Consider the following 21,661-nt stretch of genomic DNA (forward strand, 5'->3'; position numbering starts at 1 on the left):
ACCAAATTGTCTTTCAAAAGAACTGAAAGTAAATCAAAATAAATGAAATGCCAAATTAACTGCCAATTAGCACTTCTGTTTTCCCCTCACTTTATGATTTTGTTTCCCAAAGTAATATTCTACCTTGGAACCTCTGAAAAAAACTTGTATAACATTGCATTTTAAATTTTAAAGATAATTTACATTGCCAAATTTCAGTTAGTGACTTGAGTCATCTTTCCAAAACTACTTGTGCCACCTCTAAAGGTTAAGGATGTTTCAAATTTTTAAAAATTCATAATTTTCCAAGAAAGAGTAGGTACCATTTTCAATAAACATTTTTTGGCCCATTTTATTCTTTGGAATTGAGTTCATCTGTTTTCTGTGAGTAGAACTAAAGTTTCTGATAAGTTTTCTTTCGAAGCAATTTAATAAGCTGAGTCTCTTCTCCTGAAATGCTGGACACTGAAGATGATTACTAAGGTTATATAACAGTTACGCAACAAAAGTTGGTTCATTTCTTAGGGACGTATACCAGATATATAAGACATCTGGCAAAAATTACATGCTCAATACATGCTAATCTCCTTTTTGGTCTAGAGCTGCATACCACGAAATGTAGTACCTGTGTAGTTAGAAGCTGGGTGGTTGTGATTTTGCCTTAAAGAGTCTCTGTGTACTACATGCCATCTTGTAAGACCCTTTCAAGATAGGACTGTGTTACTGCTGCTGAGGTAACTGGCTATAACCTCAGTTCTCCCTATTAAGTGGCTGTAAGTTGTGGCTATGAAGCAAAAATCAGGAGTTCTTTGAGGGTGCACAGGGATCATTGTTGGATTTCATTATGCCTATCTGCTCATTTAAGAAACAGTTACTGTCTACCTATGGGAAATCATGAACAAAATGTGTGTGGTTTTGTGCGTGCGTAAGCAGAAGCCACACACACTGAATCACAAGCTCCTTCTATATTCTGCATGAAGACACTTGGGACATGGATTACACACTTTTTCCTCCTTCATTTTTTAGTCCTTTACTGTAAGGACCAACAATTGTTTCAGTAGCAGTACACAAGCCTATTTTGAAACAGTTTTTTTTTTTTTTTTTTTTGAGACAAGGTCTGGCTTTGTTACCCAGGCTGGAGTGCAGTGGCATGATCATGGCTTACTGCAGCCTCAACCTCCCAGGCTCAAAAGATCCTCCCACCTCAGCCTCCCTAGTAGCTGTAGTAGCTGGGACTACAGGTGTGCTCCACCACACCCAGCAATTTTTGTAGTTTTTTTTGTAGAAAAATTTGAACCTGGGAGGTGGAGGTTGCAGTGAGATGAGATGGGGTTTTTGTAGAGATGGGGTTTCATCATATTTCCCAGGCTGGTCTTGAATTCCTGGGCTCGAGTGATCCACCTGCCTTGGCCTCCCAGAGTGCTAGGATTATAGATGTGAGCCACCATGACCAGCCTGAAAGAGATTTTAAAGGCACTAAATTCAAATGAGATAAAACTGTAATTCTCAACTGCCTTTACCATGAGTATACTCAGGGCAGTACCATTTCTTACAAATGCAGCATAACATAATCAATGGCAACTCTAAAAATGTTGAAGTCTTGAAATTATATTCATATAGATAAGCTCCAAAAAACTGAGCTTTTAACAAATCCTTATCAGATTCTCAAAAAGTACTTTTAGGATAATCAGCATGCCAAAAAAGTTATTAATTAAACATCTTTTATTAAAACTTAACAGAGATGTACAGGAATCTGAGGGTGTAATGAAGCCCCACCTTTCTTCAGTATTTTTCACACTGATGGTGTATATTTGCTTTCCTTGGCACATTTGAGTTGACATTACAGGTTGAATGTCCCTTATCTGAAATACTTGGGACCAGAAGTGTTTCTGATTTTGGAATATCTGCATCATATTTACTGGTTGAGCATTCTAAATCTGAAAATCTGACATCTGAAATGCTCCAATGAACATTTCTTCTGAGTATCATGCCAGCCCACTACAAGTTTAGAATTTTGGAGCATTTTGAATTTTCTTTTTTCTTTTTGGAGACAGGGTCTCACACTGTCACCCAGGCTGATGACAATCATAGATCATTGCAGCCTAGAACTCCTGGGCTTAAGGGATTCTCCCGCCTTAACCTCCTGAGTAGCTAGGACTACATGCATGTACTGCCATGCCTGGTTAATTTTAAAAAATGTTTTTTGAGGCCAGGCACAGTGGCTCACGCCTGTAATCCAAGCATTTTGGGAGGCTGAGACAGGCAGATCACTGAAGGTTGGGAATTCAAGACCAGCCTGGCCAATATGGTGAAACCCCGTCTCTACTAAAAATACAAAAATTAGCTGGGTGTGGTGGCAGGCACCTGTAATCCCAGCTACTTGGGAGACTGAGGCAGGAGAGTTGCTTGAATCTGGGAGGTGGAGGTTGCAGTGAGCTGAGATCGCGCCACTGTACTCCAGCCTAGGCAACAGAGCGAGATCAAAAAAAAAAAAAAAATGTTTCTTGAAACAGGTTTTCACTATGTTGCCCAGGCTGGTCTTGAACTCCTGGCCTCAAGCAATCCCCCCACCTCAGCCTTCCAAAGTGCTGGGATAGGATTAGGCCACCAAGTGTGGCCCAAATTTTTGAATTAGATATACTCAACCTGTATCTTCATGTTTATGCACAAACTAAAAGTTGAATATGCAAAAACTAATCTAAATAGTTTGAGCAAAAGTGGGACTATATATGTTCCAAGGAAGAAAAACGGTGCAAGACAGAGTGACAGTGGCCCAAAGGGTCAGAACCCACAGCCTGTTTACTAGGTGAGCATTACAGCAGGGTGAAGTGACTATAGTACAAACACTTGGTGGCAAGACAGACACAAATGGCTATGGCATCTGTGATAGTGGCAGTAGTCTTAGTAAACAGAGAAAATAAGTGCCTGCAGATAAAATGATCTCCTGATATGTGTGTTAGAAATCATTAACCCCCAAATACTTAAAATATTATTCTTTTTCTAGACATGCAATTTGCCTTCTTTCTTTGTGGTTCCTTGCTTTATCTGGTCAACCACAAGCAGGGAGCAGTGTCCCTCAGTGAGGATGGGCAGGGCCATTCCACTGATGGGCGTTCTCAGGACCAGCAGAGGGCAGTATTACTTTATTCTGCCTAGACTCCATCATGGCTTGATCTACAAATTGCAAAAATGGAACTTTGCGCCCCCTACCCCTACCCCTACCCCTACCCCTACCCCTACCCCTACCCCTACCCCTACCCTCTTTCCACGGTCTCCCTCTGATGCCGAGCCGAAGCTGGACGGTACTGCTGCCATCTCAGCTCACTGCAACCTCCCTGCCTGATTCTCCTGCCTCAGCCTGCCGAGTGCCTGCGATTGCAGGCGCGCGCCGCCCCGCCTGACTGGTTTTCATATTTTTTTGGTGGAGACGGGGTTTCGCTGCGTTGGCCGGGCTGGTCTCCAGCTCCTAACCGCGAGTGATCTGCCAGCCTCGGCCTCCCGAGGTGCCGGGATTGCAGACAGAGTCTGGTTAACTCAGTGCTCAATGGTGCCCAGGCTGGAGTGCAGTGGCGTGATCTCGGCCCGCTACAACCACCTCCCAGCCGCCTGCCTTGGCCTCCCAAAGTGCCGAGATTGCAGCCTCTGCCCGGCTGCCGCCCCGTCTGGGAAGTGAGGAGCGTCTCCGCCTGGCCGCCCATCGTCCGGGATGTGAGGAGCCCCTCTGCCTGGCTGCCCAGTCTGGAAAGTGAGGAGCCCCTCTGCCTGGCTGCCCAGTCTGGAAAGTGAGGAGCGTCTCTGCCCGGCCGCCATCCCATCTAGGAAACAAGGAGCGCCTCTTCCCGGCCGCCATCACATCTGGGAAGTGAGGAGCGGCTCTGCCCGGCCGCCCATCATCTGAGATGTGGGGAGCACCTCTGCCCTGCCGCCCCGTCCAAGATGTGAGGAGCGTCTCTGCCCGGCCGCCCCGTCTGAGAAGTGAGGAGACCCTCTGCCTGGCAACCGCCCCGCCCGAGAAGTGAGGAGCCCCTCCGCCCGGCAGCCGCCCCGCCCGAGAAGTGAGGAGCCCCTCCGCCCGGCAGCCACCCCGTCTGGGAAGTGAGGAGCATCTCTGCCCGGCAGCCACCTCGTCCGGGAGGGAGGTGGGGGGGTCAGCCCCCCGCCCGGCCAGCCGCCCCGTCCGGGAGGGAGGTGGGGGGGCCAGCCCCCCGCCCGGCAAGCCGCCCCGTCCGGCCAGCCGCCCCGTCCGGGAGGGAGGTGGGGGGGTTAGCCCACCGCCCAGCCTGCCGCCCTGTCCAGGAGGGAGGTGGGGGTTCGGACCCCCGCCTGGCCGGCCACCCGGTCCGAGAGGTGAGGGGCGCCTCTGCCCGGCCGCCCCTACTGGGAAGTGAGGAGCCCCTCTGATCGGCCAGCCGCTCCGTCCGGGAGGGAGGTGGGGGGGTCAGCCCCCCGCCCCGCCAGCCACCCCGTCCGGAAGGGAGGTGGGGGGGTCAACCCCCCACCCCGCCAGCCACCCCGTCCGGGAGGGAGGTGGGGGGGTTAGCCCCCCACCTGGCCAGCCGCCCCGTCCGGGAGGTGAGGGGCACCTCTGCCCGGCCGCCCCTACTGGGAAGTGAGGAGCCCCCTCGCCCGGCCAGCCGCCCCGTCCGGGAGGGAGGTGGGGGGTTAGCCCCCCACCTGGCCAGCCGCCCCGTCCGGGAGGTGAGGGGCGCCTCTGCCCGGCAGCCCCTACTGGGAAGTGAGGAGCCCCTCTGCCCGGCCAGCCGCTCCGTCCGGGAGGGAGGTGGGGGGGTCAGCCCCCCGCCTGGCCAGCCGCCCCGTCCGGGAGGGAGGTGGGGGGGTCAGCCCCCCGCCCGGCCAGCCGCCCCGTCCGGCCAGCCGCCCCGTCCAGGAGGGAGGTGGGGGGGTTAGCCCACCGCCCAGCCTGCCGCCCTGTCCAGGAGGGAGGTGGGGGTTCGGCCCCCCGCCTGGCCGGCCACCCGGTCCGAGAGGTGAGGGGCGCCTCTGCCCGGCCGCCCCTACTGGGAAGTGAGGAGCCCCTCTGATCGGCCAGCCGCTCCGTCCGGGAGGGAGGTGGGGGGGTCAACCCCCCGCCCGGCCAGCCGCCCCGTCCGGGAGGGAGGTGGGGGGGTTAGCCCCCCACCTGGCCAGCCGCCCCGTCCGGGAGGTGAGGGGCACCTCTGCCCGGCCGCCCCTACTGGGAAGTGAGGAGCCCCCCGCCCGGCCAGCCACCCCGTCCGGGAGGGAGGTGGGGGGGTCAGCCCCCCGCCCGGCCAGCCGCCCCGTCCGGGAGGGAGGTGGGGGGTTAGCCCCCCGCCTGGCCAGCCGCCCCGTCCGGGAGGTGAGGGGCGCCTCTGCCCGGCCGCCCCTACTGGGAAGTGAGGAGCCCCTCTGCCCGGCCAGCCGCTCCGTCCGGGAGGGAGGTGGGGGGGTCAGCCCCCCGCCCGGCCAGCCGCCCCGTCCGGGAGGGAGGTGGGGGGGTCAGCCCCCCGCCCGGCCAGCCGCCCCGTCCGGGAGATGAGGGGCGCCTCTGCCCGGCCGCCCCTACTGGGAAGTGAGGAGCCCCTCAGCCCGGCCAGCCGCCCCGTCCGGGAGGGAGGTGGGGGGGTCAGCCCACCGCCCAGCTTGCCGCCCTGTCCGGGAGGGAGGTGGGGGGGTCAGCCCCCCGCCTGGCCAGCCACCCCGTCCGGGAGGGAGGTGGGGGGGGGTCAGCCCACCGCCCAGCCTGCCGCCCTGTCCGGGAGGGAGGTGGGGGTTCGGCCCCCCGCCTGGCCAGCCGCCCCATCCGGGAGGTGAGGGGCGCCTCTGCCCGGCCGCCCCTACTGGGAAGTGAGGAGGCCCTCTGCCCGGCCAGCCGCCCCGTCCAGGAGGGAGGTGGGGGTGGTCAGCCCCCTGCCCGGCCAGCCGCCCCGTCCGGGAGGTGAGGGGCACCTCTGCCCGGCCGCCCCTACTGGGAAGTGAGGAGCCCCTCTGCCCGGCCACCACCCCGTCTTGGAGGTGTACCCAACAGCTCATTGAGAACGGGTCATGATGACAATGGCGGTTTTGTGGAATGGAAAGGGGGGAAAGGTGGGGAAAAGATTGAGAAATTGGATGGTTGCCGTGTCTGTGTGGAAAGAGGTAGACATGGGAGACTTTTCATTTTGTTCTGTACTAAGAAAAAATTCTTCTGCCTTGGGATCCTGTTGATCTGTGACCCTACCCCCAATCCTGTGCTCTCTGAAACATGTGCTGTATCCACTCAGGGTTGAATGGATTAAGGGCGGTGCAAGATGTGCTTTGTTAAACAGATGCTTGAAGGCAGCATGCTCGTTAAGAGCCATCACCACTCCCTAATCTCAAGTACCCAGGGACACAAACACTGCGGAAGGCCGCAGGGTCCTCTGCCTAGGAAAACCAGAGAACTTTGTTCACTTGCTTATCTGCCGACCTTCCCTCCACTATTGTCCTGTAACCCTGCCAAATCCCCCTCTGCGAGAAACACCCAAGAATGATCAATAAAAAAAAAAAAAAAAAAAAAAAAAAAAAAATGGAACTTTGCAGTCAGCTTGGGCTAGAAAGTGGGTGGTAAGGTAAATATTTCAGGTGTTCACTGTGCATTTGAGAGAATCTATAAAGAAAGAGAACTGTTCAGGGTCATATGGTAAGATGAGTAGAACAGATGGGAACAGAAATAAAGCTTTCCATTACTCTACGTTGTTTCTGTAAGATACAAAATAAACATATTTTACAAAACAAACCTGTAATATAATTATGTAGGGAAAGATGTAATGAGACTTTAGGGTTTCAAATTCAGTATAACCCGGGACAGTAGCAGTAATTTTAGTAAACAGAGAAAATAAGCATCTATGGATAAAACTATCTTCTGATTGTGATAATTAAAAAAATTTTTATTATTTTGTGTTTATTTTATTTTTTTGATTCTAATAATTTCTCTGGTTTGAAGAAAAACTTTCCCAAGACAAGATGGTTTTACAAATTGGTCTGTATACTAGCATCATAATCTTTTAATATTGCACAAAGATGAGATTTAACTCATACTGAGGGTGTGAGATGGTGGTGCTGGTTGGGAATGCTTTTGTCAAATCACATCTCTCTTTCATTCTCTTCAATTCTGGCAACAATATTTACATTTCATAATAATTTTTAAGATTCTGTCCTAAAGAAACAAGTGGTATTGTGCCATGCAATTTTATGAGATGTTTAAGAATGTGTTGACTTCCTTCTTTATCTAGAAAAAATAGCCCTTGAAGGTGCTAGATTAAGCAATGCCATTCATTTTCCACAAAGCTTTCAAAGAAAACCCAGCATGGGACAGGATATGAAGAATAAACTCATGAGGCTCACCAACCAGCAGGCCAGATTCAAATCCAAATAAAGGATGCAAATCATCTGAGAGATGAGAGGGTTAAGGGAAAGGTTAAGATATCAGCATGAGGGGCCTGTTGAAGGCCTGTCTGGCTAGACATGTTAGTTCCCCAAGCTCAAGGCTCTAGTTTGGGAGCTCAGGGAAAACCAGATTTCAGGAAAGAAGGCTAGCTAGCAGGACTTTTCCATAAACATGTAATGGTCTTAAAGAATAATGCAGAGATTCATTGTCTAAATTGCTGGAGATTTCCTATCTAGTTCTGGTCCCTGGAATATAAGTGTACCTAACTAACGGCACAATTCAGGGATGGTGCTAGCAAGTCCTCCTGTGATTCTGCTCTGGCCTGACCAAGTCCAGATATTAAATCACTTTAATAATTAATTTTAGAGCATTTTCTGATGAAATTGGGAGTCTTTCTTTTGCTTAGTCTTGAGAGACAAACAAAAGGAAGATAGGAATAGAAAAAATTGTATCCAAAACCTGGCTTTATCAAATCTTAAACATGTTTGCTTTGTCCCTCCCTCTCTCTCTTTTTTTTTTTTTTAAAGAAAGGACATACAATACATACAAGTCCACTGTATACTTCTCCTGATTCTATTTCTCTCCTATCCTAGAGGTAACCATGATCACGAATTACATATTATCATTCCCATTTTGTTTTTTACCTGTGTATGTCCATAAAGAATACATAAGTTATATTGCAGGTTTTATTCTATCCCTTATTGATGTTTTTCATGTATATAACTCGTATTTCATCTATTTATGTGACATCTAACAAAACTATATAATTAATCAGGAACAAAACACAACTGGCTTACGTAAACATACAACTCAGCAGGAGCAGAAAGAGAATGGCCTATAAGCAATGAGTATTTAGGATATTATGCTCATTAGTTAGTGGGATTTACAGAATAGTGAGTAATCCATTTAGTTAAATGGGATGACTATAAGCATCTTCTACAGTTTTTCCTGTTTTACTACCTGATACTCAGATTGAACAGTACAAGTATCCTTAAACTCAGAATGGTCTATACCCCTTCTAGATTGCTCAGATCAAGGCATACAATTTCCGCACGAGAGGTATATTCATCCACCAGCATTGTCCAGTATTCACTTGATGTGCCAGATTCTATAAATGTCAGTAGTTGGGATGAATGGATTGAAGTCCTTTTTTTTCAAGACATAGTCTCGCCTTGTGACCCAGGCTGGAGTGTAGTGGCACAAACAAGGCTCACTGCAGTCTTGACCTCCTGGGCTCAAGCAATCCTCTTGCCTCAGCCTCCTGTGTAACTGGGACCACAGGCACACACCACCATGCCTGGCTAATTTCTGTATTTTTTGTAGAGATGGGGCCTCACTTAGTTGCCTAGGCTGGTATCAAACTCCTGGGCTCAAGTGATGCTCCCGCCTCGGCCACCCAAAGTTCTAGGATTAACGCCATGAGCCACCAGGCCCAGTTGAACTCTGTTTTTAAACCACTTAGCCTTCTAATGATTCTGTGTCTTAAGTTGTTTAGTAAATATTAAGAGTTCAGAGGATAAATCAATTTCTTTCCTTTGTGTTCCAGAAATTGGTAGACATCAAATCCAAGACTGTTGTCAAGTCCTTTGCCTGGGTTTGGTGGTCTCAAAAATATAAGATATGATCTAAATTCTCCCAATCCTCCCCATTTTTGGCCAGTTTTTATTTATTTATTTTTTTTGAGACAGGGTCTCACCTGCTGCCCAGGCTACAGTGCAGTTGGCACAATCTTGGTTCACTGCAGTCTCATCCTCTGGGGCTCAAGTGATCCTCCCACCTCAGCCTCCTGAGTAGCTGAGACTACAGGTGTGCATTACCATGCCTGGCTAATTATTAAACAAAATTTTTGTAGAGATAGGGGTCTCACTATGATGCCTAGGCTGGACAACTTTATACAAGTAGTACAATGTTGTGTTTCATTCTGCAACTTGGTTTTTCATGCATTATGTTGTTAGATTTATTCAGGTAATGAGAATTATCTGACACCTAGAAATATCTCTGTAAAAAATATTTAAAATAAGAAAAAATTATTATAACCAACCTGTACTGAGTATAATACATTCTCAGTATAAATATTTACTGATTCAGTTAGTCCTCACAACAATCTTATGACCCACTGAGATAAGTACCATTATTTCTCCTGTTTAAAAATGAGGAAATAGCTGGGCGCAGTGGCTCATGCCTGTAATTCTAGTACTTTGGAAGGCTGAGGCACATGGATCACCTGAGGTCAGGAGTTCAAGACCAGCCTAGTCAACATAGTGAAACCCTGTCTCTACTAAAAATATAAAAATTAGCTGGGTGTGGTGGCACATGCCTGTAATCCCAGCTACTTGGGAGGCTGAGGCAGAAGAATTGCTTGAACCTGGGAGGCGGAGGTTGCAGTGAGCCAAGATTGTGCCACTGCACTCCAGCCTGGATGACAGAGCAAAACTGTCTCAAAAAAAAAAAAAAAAAAAAAAAGCAGGAGGCGTTTGGGGGGCGAAACTGAGGCAAAAAGAAGTAATTTGCTCAAGGGAACACTGATAGGGAGTGACAGAGCCAGATATGGGATTTAAACCCAGCCAGTTTGGCTTATAGAGTCTTGTTTTTCAACTACTGCACAATTTAACTATTGTATGGAATTCCATGGTATGAATATACAGCATTTTCTTATTTCTGTTAATAGACATTTGTATTATTTCCAACTGTTTGCTATTATAAACACTGATGCATAAATATCATCATATATTTCAACTGCCAACTATTAATTATTGGTTTCAGTACCATTTAGTAGGGCCTGGAATTACTTGACACGGGTCCTAGTAAATGTGGTAATTCTCATTGTTATCTATACCAATAAGCATTTTGGGGTTATTGCATATTGGTTATTTTTCTAATAAGAAATTATTTCATGCAAATATTTTGCAAATCCACTATTTTAAAAAATTAACAATAATTCTTTAATATCAGGAAGTCCTAGCCTTAAACAATCTTAAAATTCTTATGGAATCACATAAGACCCTGAATAGCCAAAGCAATCCTGAGGAAAAAAAAAACAAAGCTGGAAGCATCACACTATCTGACTTCAAAATATACTATAAGGCTATAGTAGCCAAAACAGCATGGTACTGCCATAAAAACAGACTCATTGACTAAAAAAACAGAATAGGGAACCCATAAATAAATCTATGTATGCATAGCCAACTGATTTTCCACAAAGGTGCCAAGAACAGATACTGGGGAAATAACAGTCTCTTCAACAAATGGTGTTGGGAAAACTGGATATCCATATGCAGGAAAATGAGACTAGACCTCCATCTCTCACGATATACAAAAATCAAATCAAAATGAATTAAAGACTTCAATGTAAGACCTGAAACTATGAAACTACCAGAAGAAAATATTGGGGAAATGCTGCAGGACATTGGTCTGGGCAAGGATTTCTTGGGCAAGACCTCAAAAAGCACAGGCAACAAAAGCAAAAATAGACAAATGGGATTACATCAAGTTAAAAAGCTTCTCCATAGCAAAGGAAACAATTAGCAAACTAAAGAAACAACATACAAAATGGGAGAAAATATTTACAAACTATCCATCCATCCAACAAGGGATTAATAACCAGAGTATACAAGGAATGCAAGCAACTCAATAGCAAACAAACGAACAAAAAAAAGGGCAAATGACTGAGCAGACATTTCTTAAAAGAAGACATAAAAATGGTCGACAGGCATATTAAAAAATGCTCAGCATCACTAAACATCAGCGAAATGTAAATCAAAACCACAATGAGATGGGTACAAAAAAATAGAATAAGACCTAGTATTTGATAGCACAACAGGGTGACTACCGTAATTAATGGTTTAATTGTACATTTTAAAATAACTAAAAGGGTATATAATTGGATTGTTTGTAACACAAAGGATAAATGCTTGTGGGGATGGATACCCCATTTTCCATAAAGTGATTATTACATAATGCATGCTTGTATCAAAACATTCCATGTACCCCATAAATATATACACCTACTATGTACCCACAAAAATTAAAAATTAAAAAACACAAGGAGATATTATCTTGTCCCAGTTAAATTGAAAAACACAAGGAGATATTATCTTGTCCCAGTTAAAGTGGCTATTATCAAAAAAAGAAAAAGTAACAGATGCCGGTAAGGACACAGAGAATGGAGAATGCTTGTACACTGCTGATGGGAATATAAATGAGTATAGCTATTATGCAAAAACAGTAGTGAGATTCCTTAAAAAACTAACAGTAGATCTACCATACCACTGCTGGATATATATCCAAAAGGAAGAAAATATCGAAGAGATTACATTTATTACAGCGCTATTCACAATGGCCACGATATGGAATAAACCTAAATGTCCATCAACAGATGAGTGGATAAAGGAAACATGGTATACATACATAATGGAATAATATTCAGCCATAAAAAAGAATGAAATCCTGTCATTTGCAGCAACTTGGATGGAACTGGAGGTCATTATGTTAAACGAAATAAGCCAGGCACAGGATAAATATCACATTTTCACACATATGTGGGAGCAAAAAAAGTTCATCTAATGGAAGTAGAGAGTAGGATGATGGTTCCAAGAAGCTGGGAAGGGCTACTGGGAAGGGGGAATAAACAGAGGTTGGTAAATGGGTACAGAAATACATTTAGAAGGAATAAGTTCTAGTGTTTGACAGCATAGTAGGTGATTACAGTTAACAATAATTTATTGTATATTTCAGAATAGCTAGATTTGAAATGTTCCCAACACAAAGAAATGACAAATGTTTGAGGTGATGGATATTCTAATTACCCTGATTTGACCATTACACACCGTATACATGTATCAAAATATCACTTGTACCCCATAAAAATGTATACTTATGTAACAATAAAAATTCTTTAATATCAAATATCTAGTCATTGTTCAAATTTACAATTGTTTTTTAAATGTAAAAAAGTTGTTGGGGCGCAGTGGCTCACGCCTGTAATCCCAGCACTTTGGGAGGCCGAGGTGGGTGGATCATGAGGTCAGGAGATCGAGACCATCCTGGCTAACACAGTGAAATCCCGTCTCTACAAAAATACAAAAAAAAAAAAAAAAAAAAAAAAATTAGCCGGGTGTGGAGGCGGGCGCCTGTAGTCCCAGTTACTCGGGAGCCTGAGGCAGGAGAATGGCATCAACCCGGGAGGCGGAGCTTGCAGTGAACTGACATTGGCCACTGCACTCCAGCCTGGGCAACAGAGTGACAGACAAAAAAATAAATAAATAAATAAAAATAAAAAAAAAAGTTTGTCTTTGTTTTTCTGTTATTTTTACAATCAGTTTGCTTAACTTGAGTAGGAATTAAGGTCAAATAAGGTCTATATATTACCATTAGTTTGTATATTGCTAGCATCAATTTTATTCGTTTCTTTTTCCACTTGCAATTTATTTGTTGAAGAAACTGGATCATTTGTCCTAGAAAGTTTCCATCAGTCTGACTGCATCCCAGTGGTGACATCTGACACATTTCTTTTGTCCTCTGTGTTTTCCTACAAATTAGTAGTTGAATCTAGATGCTTGATCAGACTCAGGCTTGTTTGGCAAGAGTACTTCAGACAGTACTAGCCTGAGGGGTAGCACTCACCGGGCACATCTGTTTGTCTCTCCTTTTGTTATGTTAGAGGATGTTGATTGTCAATGCCCAGATTTGTTAATATTAGAAATTGTAAAATTGTGATATTCTAATTCTAGCATTACTTCCTCACTCATTAGTTAGAGTACTTCTATCAAGAGAAACTTTCCCTTATCAACTGTTGGTGAACCACAGGCATAGCCTGTATTAGAAAAGCAGGATAAATATTTGATTCTATCCCTTCGTTTAACAATTTTAAAAGCAATAAGTTGTTTTTCTAGTGTCTACCACAGGTAACCAATTAGTTTGGTTTTTAAAAATTAATATCTCTATCAACTCATAAATTTTAAAACATATTTGATTCACTATTAAATTATTCTTAAATCTGTTTAGAAACAAACCCTCCCAAAAAATCTATCCATAAGAGTTCCCTGAAATTTTTTTTTCTTTTTTTTGGAGATAGAGTCTTGCTTAGTTACCCAGGCTGGAGTGCAGTGGCGCGATCTCAGCTCACTGCAACCTCTGCTTCCTGGGTTCAAGTGGTTCTCGTGCCTCAGCCTCCCGAGTAGCTGGGATTACAGGTTCATGCCACCATGCCTGGCTAATTTTTGTATTTTTAGTAGAGACAGGGTTTCGCCATGTTGGCCAGGCTAGTCACGGTTCAACATATGCAGATCAATAAATGTGATATATCTCATAAACAGAACTAAAGAAAAAAACCACATGATTATCTCAATAGATGCAGAAAAGACCTTTGATAAAATTCAATATCCCTTCATGTTAAAAACTGCCAATAAACTAGGTATTGAAGGAACATACCTCATAATAATGAGAGCCATATATAACAAACCCACAGCCAATATTATACTGAATAGGCAAAAACTGGAAGCATTCCCTATGAAAACCGGAACAAGACAAAGATGCCCTCTCTCACAACTCCTATTCAACACAGTATTGGAAGTTCTGGCCCAGGGCAATCAGGCAAGAGAAAGAAATAAAGAGTATTCAAATAGAAAGAGAGGAAGTCAAATTATCTTTGTTTGCTGATGGCATGGTCCTATATCTAGAAAACCCCACTGTCTCAGCCCGAAAGCTTCTTAAGCTGATAAGCAACTTCAGCGAAGTCTCAGCATACAAAAATCAATGTGCAAAAATCAGTAGCATTCCTATATACCAACAACAGGCAAGCAGAGAGCCAAATCACGAATGAACTCTCATTCACAATTGCTATAAAAACAGTAAAATACCTAGGAATAAAGCTAACAAGGCAAGTGAAAGACCTCTTCAAAGAGAACTACAAACCACAGCTCAAAAAAATCAGAGAGGACACAAACAAATGGAAAAACATTCCATGCTCATGTATTTGAAGAATCAGTATTGTGAAAATGGCCATACTGCCCAAAATAATTTATAGATTCAATGCTAGTCCCATTAAACTACCATGGACATTCTTCACAGATTTAGAAAATACTATATTAAAATTCACATGGAACCAAAAAAGAGCCTGAATAGCTAAGACCGATACTAAGCAAAAAGAACAAAGATGGAGGCATCATGCTACCTGACTTCAGACTATACTACAAGGCTACAGGAACCCAAACAGCATGGTATTGGTACCAAAACAAATATGTAGACCAGTGGAACAGAATACAGAACTCAGAAATAAGACCGCACACCTACAACCATCTGATCGTTGACAAACCTGACAGAACAAGCAATGGGGAAGGGATTCCCAATTAATAAATGGTGCTAATAGCTATATACAGAAAATTGAAACTGGACCTCTTCCTTACACCTTATACAAAAATTAACCTGGCCGGGCAGAGTGGCTCATGCCTGTAATCCCAGGACTTTGGGAGGCTGAGGTGGGTCAAGCACGAGGTCAGGAGATTGAGACTATCCTGGCCAACATGGTGAAACCCCGTCTCTACTAAAAATACAAAAATTAGCTGGGTGTGGTGGCGCACGCCTGTAGTCCCAGCTACTTGGGAGGCTGAGGCAGGAGAATCGCTTGAACCCCGGAGATGGAGGTTGCAGTGAGCCGAGATCGCGCCACTAGACATCAGCCTGCCAACAGAGTGAGAATCCGTCTCAAAAAAAAAAAAAAAAAAAGTAACTCAAGATGGATTACAGACTAAAATGTAAAATGCAAAACTATCAAAAACCCTAGGAGAAAATCTACGCAATACTTTTCAGGATATAGGCATGAGCAAAGATTTCATAATGAAAGCACCAAAAGCAATTGCAACAAAAGCAAAACTGACAAATGGGATCTAATTAAACTAAAGAGCTTCTGCACAGCAAAAGAAACTATCATCAGAGTGAACAGACAGCCTACAGAATGGGAGAAAATTTTTGCAATCTATCCATCTGACGAAGATCTAATATCCAGAGTCTACAAGGAACTTAAGTAGACTTACAAGAAAAAAAGACCCCATTAAAAAGTAGGCAAAGGACATGAACAGACACTTCTCAAAATAAGACATACATGTGGCCAACAAACATATGAAAAAAAGCTCACCATCACTGATCATTAGAGAAATGATAATCAAACCCACAATGAGATAACACCTCACACCAGACAGGATGACAATTATTATTATTATTATTATTATTATTATTATTATTATTTTGAGACGAGTCTCACTCTGTTGCCCAGGATGGAGTGCAGTGGTGCGATCTTGGATCACTGCAAGCTCCGCCTCCCGGGTTCATGCCATTCTCCTGCCTTAGCCTCCCAAGTAGCTGGGACTACAGGTGACCGCTATCACGCTCAGCTAATTTATTGTATTTTTAGTAGAGACAGGGTTTCACCGTGTTAGCCAGGATTGTCTTGATCTCCTGACCTTGTGAACCGCCCGCCTCAGCCTCACAAAGTGCCGGGATTACAGGCATGAGCCACCGTGCCCAGCCAGGATGATAATTATTAAAGTAAAAAAACAACAGATGTTGGTGAGGTTGCACAGTATAGGAACACTTTTACACTGTTGGTGGGAGTGTAAATTAGTTCAACCCTTGTGGAAGACAGTGTGGTGATTCCTCAAAGATCTAAAGGCAGAAATACCATTTGACCCAGCAATCCCATTACTGGGTATACGCCCAAAGGAACGTAAATCAGTATATTATAAAGATACATGCATGCATATGTTCATTGCAGCACTATTAACAATAGTAAAAATGTGGAATCAACCCAAATACTCATCAACGATAGACTGAATAAAGAAAGTGTGGTATATATACACCATGGAAACTATGCAGCCATGAAAAGGAATGAGATCATGATCTTTGCAGGGATATAGATGGAGTTGGAAGCTATTATCCTCAGCAAACTAACACCGGAACAGTAAACCTAACACTGCATGTTCTTACTTATAGGCGGGAGCTGAAAGATGAGAACACATGGACACATAGGGAAGAACAACACACACTGGGGCCTTTCAGAACATCAGGAAGAATACCTAATGGATGCTGGGCTTAAAACCTAGGTGGTGGCATGATCTGTGCAGCAAACTACCTTGGCATACATTTACCTCTGTGATAAACCTGCACATCCTGCATGTACCCCTGGACTTAAAATAAAGGGTGAAGAAAAAAATAAGTAAAAATTAAACAGTCTAAATACGTGAACAGAGATTTCACCAGAGATGATATATTGATAGCAAATATAAACATGCAAAGATACTCAATATTATTAGTCATTAGGGAAATGAAAATGAAAATCACAATAACCTACTACTTCATATCTACAAGAATGGCTAAAATGACAAACACTGACGTGTGGATCAGAGGAACTGGAACTCTCATACACTGCTGAAAAGAATATAAAATGGCAGTACTATGGAAAAAATGTATTTTTGGCTGGGTGCAATGGCTCACACCTGTAATCCCGGCACTTTGGGAGGCTGAGGCAAGTAGATCACTTGAGATCAGGAGTTCGAGTAAATAATAATAATAAATGCTAAGCCAAATAACCAAAAGAAACCTCTGAATTCAGAGTTCAACACAGTTGTGTCTGAAAAGTACATCATAAAAGAAGAACAGGGACCTCTGTTTTTGTAATAAACTGTAATCTTTATATTTCTGAAATGTATACATATACGCCACAGATCATGAGGTCAGGAGATCGAGACCATCCTGGCTAACACGGTGAAACACTGTCTCTACCAAAAATACAAAAAATTAGCTGGGCGTGGTGGCACGCACCTGTAGTCCCAGCTAATCAGGAGGCTGAGGCAGGAGAATCGCTTGAACCCGGGAGGTGCAGGTTGCAGTGAGCCAAGACCGCACCACTGCACTCCAGCTTGGGAGACAGAGTGAGACTCTGTCTCAAAAAAAAAAAAAAAAAAAAAAGAAAAGTTACTAAAAAATGCTCTATGTAGTTTGTCACAAAGGTTTAAAGTGATATGGATTAGTACAGCATAAAAATATTGGTTCACAACCACAAATGGTGGTTATAGTCATTCACCACAGTCTGACAATTCAAAAGATATGTTATGGAAACGAAGCTAAGAAGATTATGGTGTATGCTGCTAACTTCATTTCAGGGCAGCTCTAGCACACGAAAGTAAGAAGATCCCTTAATATGTATTTAGTAAACAGAAGCAGCAGCCAGGGGCTCAAGGGATAGTGGGGGCAGCAGCATAGTTGCACAAGGTCATGGTACAATAGCAGGAAACCCACATAGGCAGTCATAGATAACTGGGTAGAGGAACTGCCTAGAGGAACTGTCATAGATAACTGCCTAGGTAGAGGAACAGTGAGCAGTTTTAGGGATCTGCATGAGCAGTGAGGAGGCATATACCTAGAAAGTTGGCTATCATTTAGCTCCAAAGAGCTTTCATTTAGTAGTTCAGCACTATATTAGGATTTACAGAAAAGACAAAAGTCCCTTGAAAGAGCATATTTCTGGCCGGGCACGGTGGCTCACGCCTGTAATCCCAGCACTTTGGGAGGCCGAGGCAGGCGGATCACCTGAGGTCAGGAGTTCCAGACCAGACTGGCCAACATGGTGACACCCCGTCTCTACTAAAAATACAAAATTAGCCGGGCCTGGTGGCAGGCGCCTGTAATCTCAGCTACTCGGGAGGCTGAGACAAGAGAATCGCTTGAACCCGTGGTCTGTCAAGAGATGGAGGCTGCAGTGAGCCAAGATTGAGCCATTACACTCCAGTCTGGGAGACAAGAGCAAGACTTTGTCTCAAAAAAAAAAAAAAAAAAAAAAAAAAAAGAGCATATTTCTTTCCTTGTGTGACTGAGCTTTAGAGTTTAAATCCTCTCATTAAATCTGCATGATATCATTACTATCTTAGAGACTAATGACAAAGAGAATCTAGAAAAAAAACATAATTAGGAAGCTCTCATTCTAAGTCATTTTTAACTTGAATTTTTATTGCCAAGTACATAATAGTGAATCTAAGTAAAAACTTATTCCTTACACTATTTTCTACTTCTTACTAGATGAAGGCAGAAATCACAGTACTACTGAATTACAGTTTTATAGTACGTCTCTTCTTTCCTTAGTTTCTATCTACTCAACTTTTCCAGAGACCCCTAAAAACATTATCAGAGATACAAAAAGCAAAGTCTTAAAAGCATTTCCTATAAACAAGAAAATCAATATCTTTTAGGGGCCCAATTTTCCAAATTTCACTGACATTTTGACTAAAAAGCTTAAGACTCTTGTCAATGACCAAATAAAGACTCAAATTGTAGGTTGCCTCCATGATATAGTCAACTGTGGGTGCATTTAAACTGTAACTGTTACTTCAGTGCCTATACTTTCTAAGGGTTTTATTTTGATGCTGTGGTCTTCTGAGAATGAGTGACAGCCAGCCAGTGTGATTCACTGAGGTAGTGCCTACACAAATTAGAGGCTACAAAGCAGTAAATATGGGGCTGGGCCTTGAAGAGGCTCTGACTTACAGAATATTATTGGATGAGTCACCTAAGCTCCTAGCTTAAGTTTATTATTAAAATAACACCTCTTGACTTGCATGTACATCTGCTAAAAGTAGACTAACCTATCAACCTTGAAGAGCCAATAGTACAAAAAGTTAAAATGTTATATGAAGAGAAAGAAGGAGACCAACCTATTATTGGAAGAAAAACAGCATTGTAAGCTGATTATAAGAACATTTATTTTTGAGGAGAAATATGCCTCTGTTACTGAGGAAAACAGCTCTTCAACTTATAGACTGTATTTATTTTGGAAAGATTGATTAAGACTGAGCCTCTAGAATGAGAGACAAGCTGTTTACCTAGTGGCCATTTCCCAGGAAGAATTATCTATCAAATCATATAGACTGGGTCACAAAGTTCTCCAAGTATTTGCATGGTTAAGCCAATAATTATGCCTAGAATTCTAGAAAATGAGTAAACAGCAGTAATTACCTGGCTAAAAATAACCAAGACAGATCCAGTGCTAAGAATAAATAGCTATAAAGTTACATTAAACTGTTCTAGGACTGCAGATGGTTTTCAAGCTCCAGAGGATCATTTCTCACTTCTAAGGCTTCTAGGAACACCATAAAATCCACCTTCCTCCTACCCACTAGCTCCTCTTTTTATTAATGTCTAGTGGTTTGCTATTTATGTTTCATTTGTACAGTTTAAGGCCTACTTCCTAATACAAAACAAATGTTACTGCAGGCCTGAGGATACCTTTACCTAATTGTCCATAACCGAATATGAAAGAAGGCTTTGGGATTAAGTTTCCCGTAACAGGATAGAAAGACCAGTTGTGAGGGAAACGAAGTCAAAAGCAGGAGAAAATAACAGGGCCAGTGAAGTGGAAAAAAGGGTGTGGAACAAGGCAGGGTCAGCCATGTATCTTCTCTATTTGCCTGGTCAATCCTCCCTGCAAGGTCCAGTTTGGGTGCTTGGAATATGCTGAATAAGCTTCCCAATTCATGGAGGGGTAGGAGAAACTGAAATTCAACTTAGAAAGCCAAAATAGATTTTTCTGCCTATTATCAAAAATTTGCAGAAGCTGCACATCTGCTGGTGTGAGACACAAATGTGAAAGTATGCAGGCACATACAAACACATAACACTCGTTAAACTTAAATCACTTAACTTGTTATTAAGTGTAGACTCACTGAGTTAGAATAAACCTCAGAGATTTTTTTTGTTCACTAATACATGGGAACGCCAAGATAAACGGAAGAAAAGAAACATAACAAAGGTCATACAGCTAGATAGAGCAGTGCTGAAGCCAGCATCAGATGTTTTATAAGGTATTAAACGATCTGGTCACATCCTCCCTTTCTCAACTTCCTGAATACTATTCACTCCTGTAGGTGTATCCCACAGCTGAACGAGTTGAATGCTCTGTGTACTAAACATACTCTTTGCTTTCTCCCTGCCATGACATTGGTCAAGCTGTTTCATCTACTTGGAATCCCTCCTTCCAATCTCTAGTGGTTAAAATCCATTCTCCAAGGGCCTATTCAGATGATACCTCTTTCAAAACGCCCTCCCTGTTTGCTCTCTCTTTATTTACTATGTGTTATAAACTGAATGTTTGTGTCCCCCTTAAATTCATATGTTGAAACCCTATCTCCATCCAGCGCGCCCATATTTGTAGTAAGGAAGTAATTAAGGTTATATGAGGTCATAAGGGTGAGGCCCTGATCCAACAGGATTAGTATCCTGAGATAGAGAGCTTGTTCTTGCTCTTGCTCTCTCTCTCCCTCTCTCCCCACTGTCCCACGTTCTGAAGAAAGGCCACGTGACATAGTGATAAGGCAGCCATCTGCAACCCAGAAAGAAAGCCGTTCCCAGAAAGTGAATTGGCTGGAACTTTGATCTTGAGAAAATAAATTTCTGTTGTTAAAATATCCACTCTGTGGTATTTCGATATGGCAGCCTGAGCAGACTATGACACTATCTTAAGTAGAACTTTGTTGTTGTTTTGAGATGGAGTCTTGCTCTGTTACCCAGGCTAGAGTGCAGTGGGGCAATCTCAGCTCACTGCAACCTCTGCCTCCTTGGTTCAGCAATTCTCCTGCCTCAGCCTCCTAAGTAGCTGGGATTACAGGCACCCACCACCATCCCCAGCTAAATTTTGTATTTTCAGTAAAGACAGGGTTTCACCATGTTGGCCAGGCTGCTCTCAAACTCCTGACCTCGAGCAATCCACCCACCTCGGCCTCCCAAAGTGTTGGGATTACAGGCGTGAGCCACTATGCCTGGCCTAGAACTTTGTTTATACTTCTTTAACAATTATTTCATTCTATTTTGTATTACATTTAGGACAGTTTTTTGCTCTAGAATGTGCTGAAATGCTATGCTACAACCTTTCTTAGGCTTGATACAAGATAAAATAGCAGCCATAATAACAATACAAAGTATTAGTATTTCTATGACAACAATGATGATCAAGGTAGAGTTTTTAAAAAATAAATAATACTCTACCGTTTTATAAGGAAATGTATTATATGAAGTAAGTTCCTGTGTTGTTCCTATTTTTGTATGCTCATTAAGAGATAATATTTTTAAAATGCCAACAATTAGGTTTTAAAAACTAAACACGAAATCATTAATTAAACCTAAATAATTTTTTAAAATTATACTTTAAGTTCTAGGGTACACGTGCACAATGTGCAGGTTTGTTACCCAGGTATACATGTGCCATGTTGGTTTGCTGCACCCGTCAACTCGTCATTTACATCAGGTATTTCTCCT

General features: G+C 43.4%; 1 protein-coding gene across 6 annotated transcripts in view; it reads right to left on the minus strand.

Annotated features, from left to right (window-relative positions):
• Positions 1-21,661, minus strand: part of SBF2 (SET binding factor 2) — a 531,976-nt gene that overhangs the window by 80,295 nt on the left and 430,020 nt on the right. The window lies entirely within an intron of this gene.

This window comes from Gorilla gorilla, chromosome 9 (genome assembly GCF_029281585.2).
Source record: "Gorilla gorilla gorilla isolate KB3781 chromosome 9, NHGRI_mGorGor1-v2.1_pri, whole genome shotgun sequence".
NCBI lineage: Eukaryota > Metazoa > Chordata > Mammalia > Primates > Hominidae > Gorilla > Gorilla gorilla.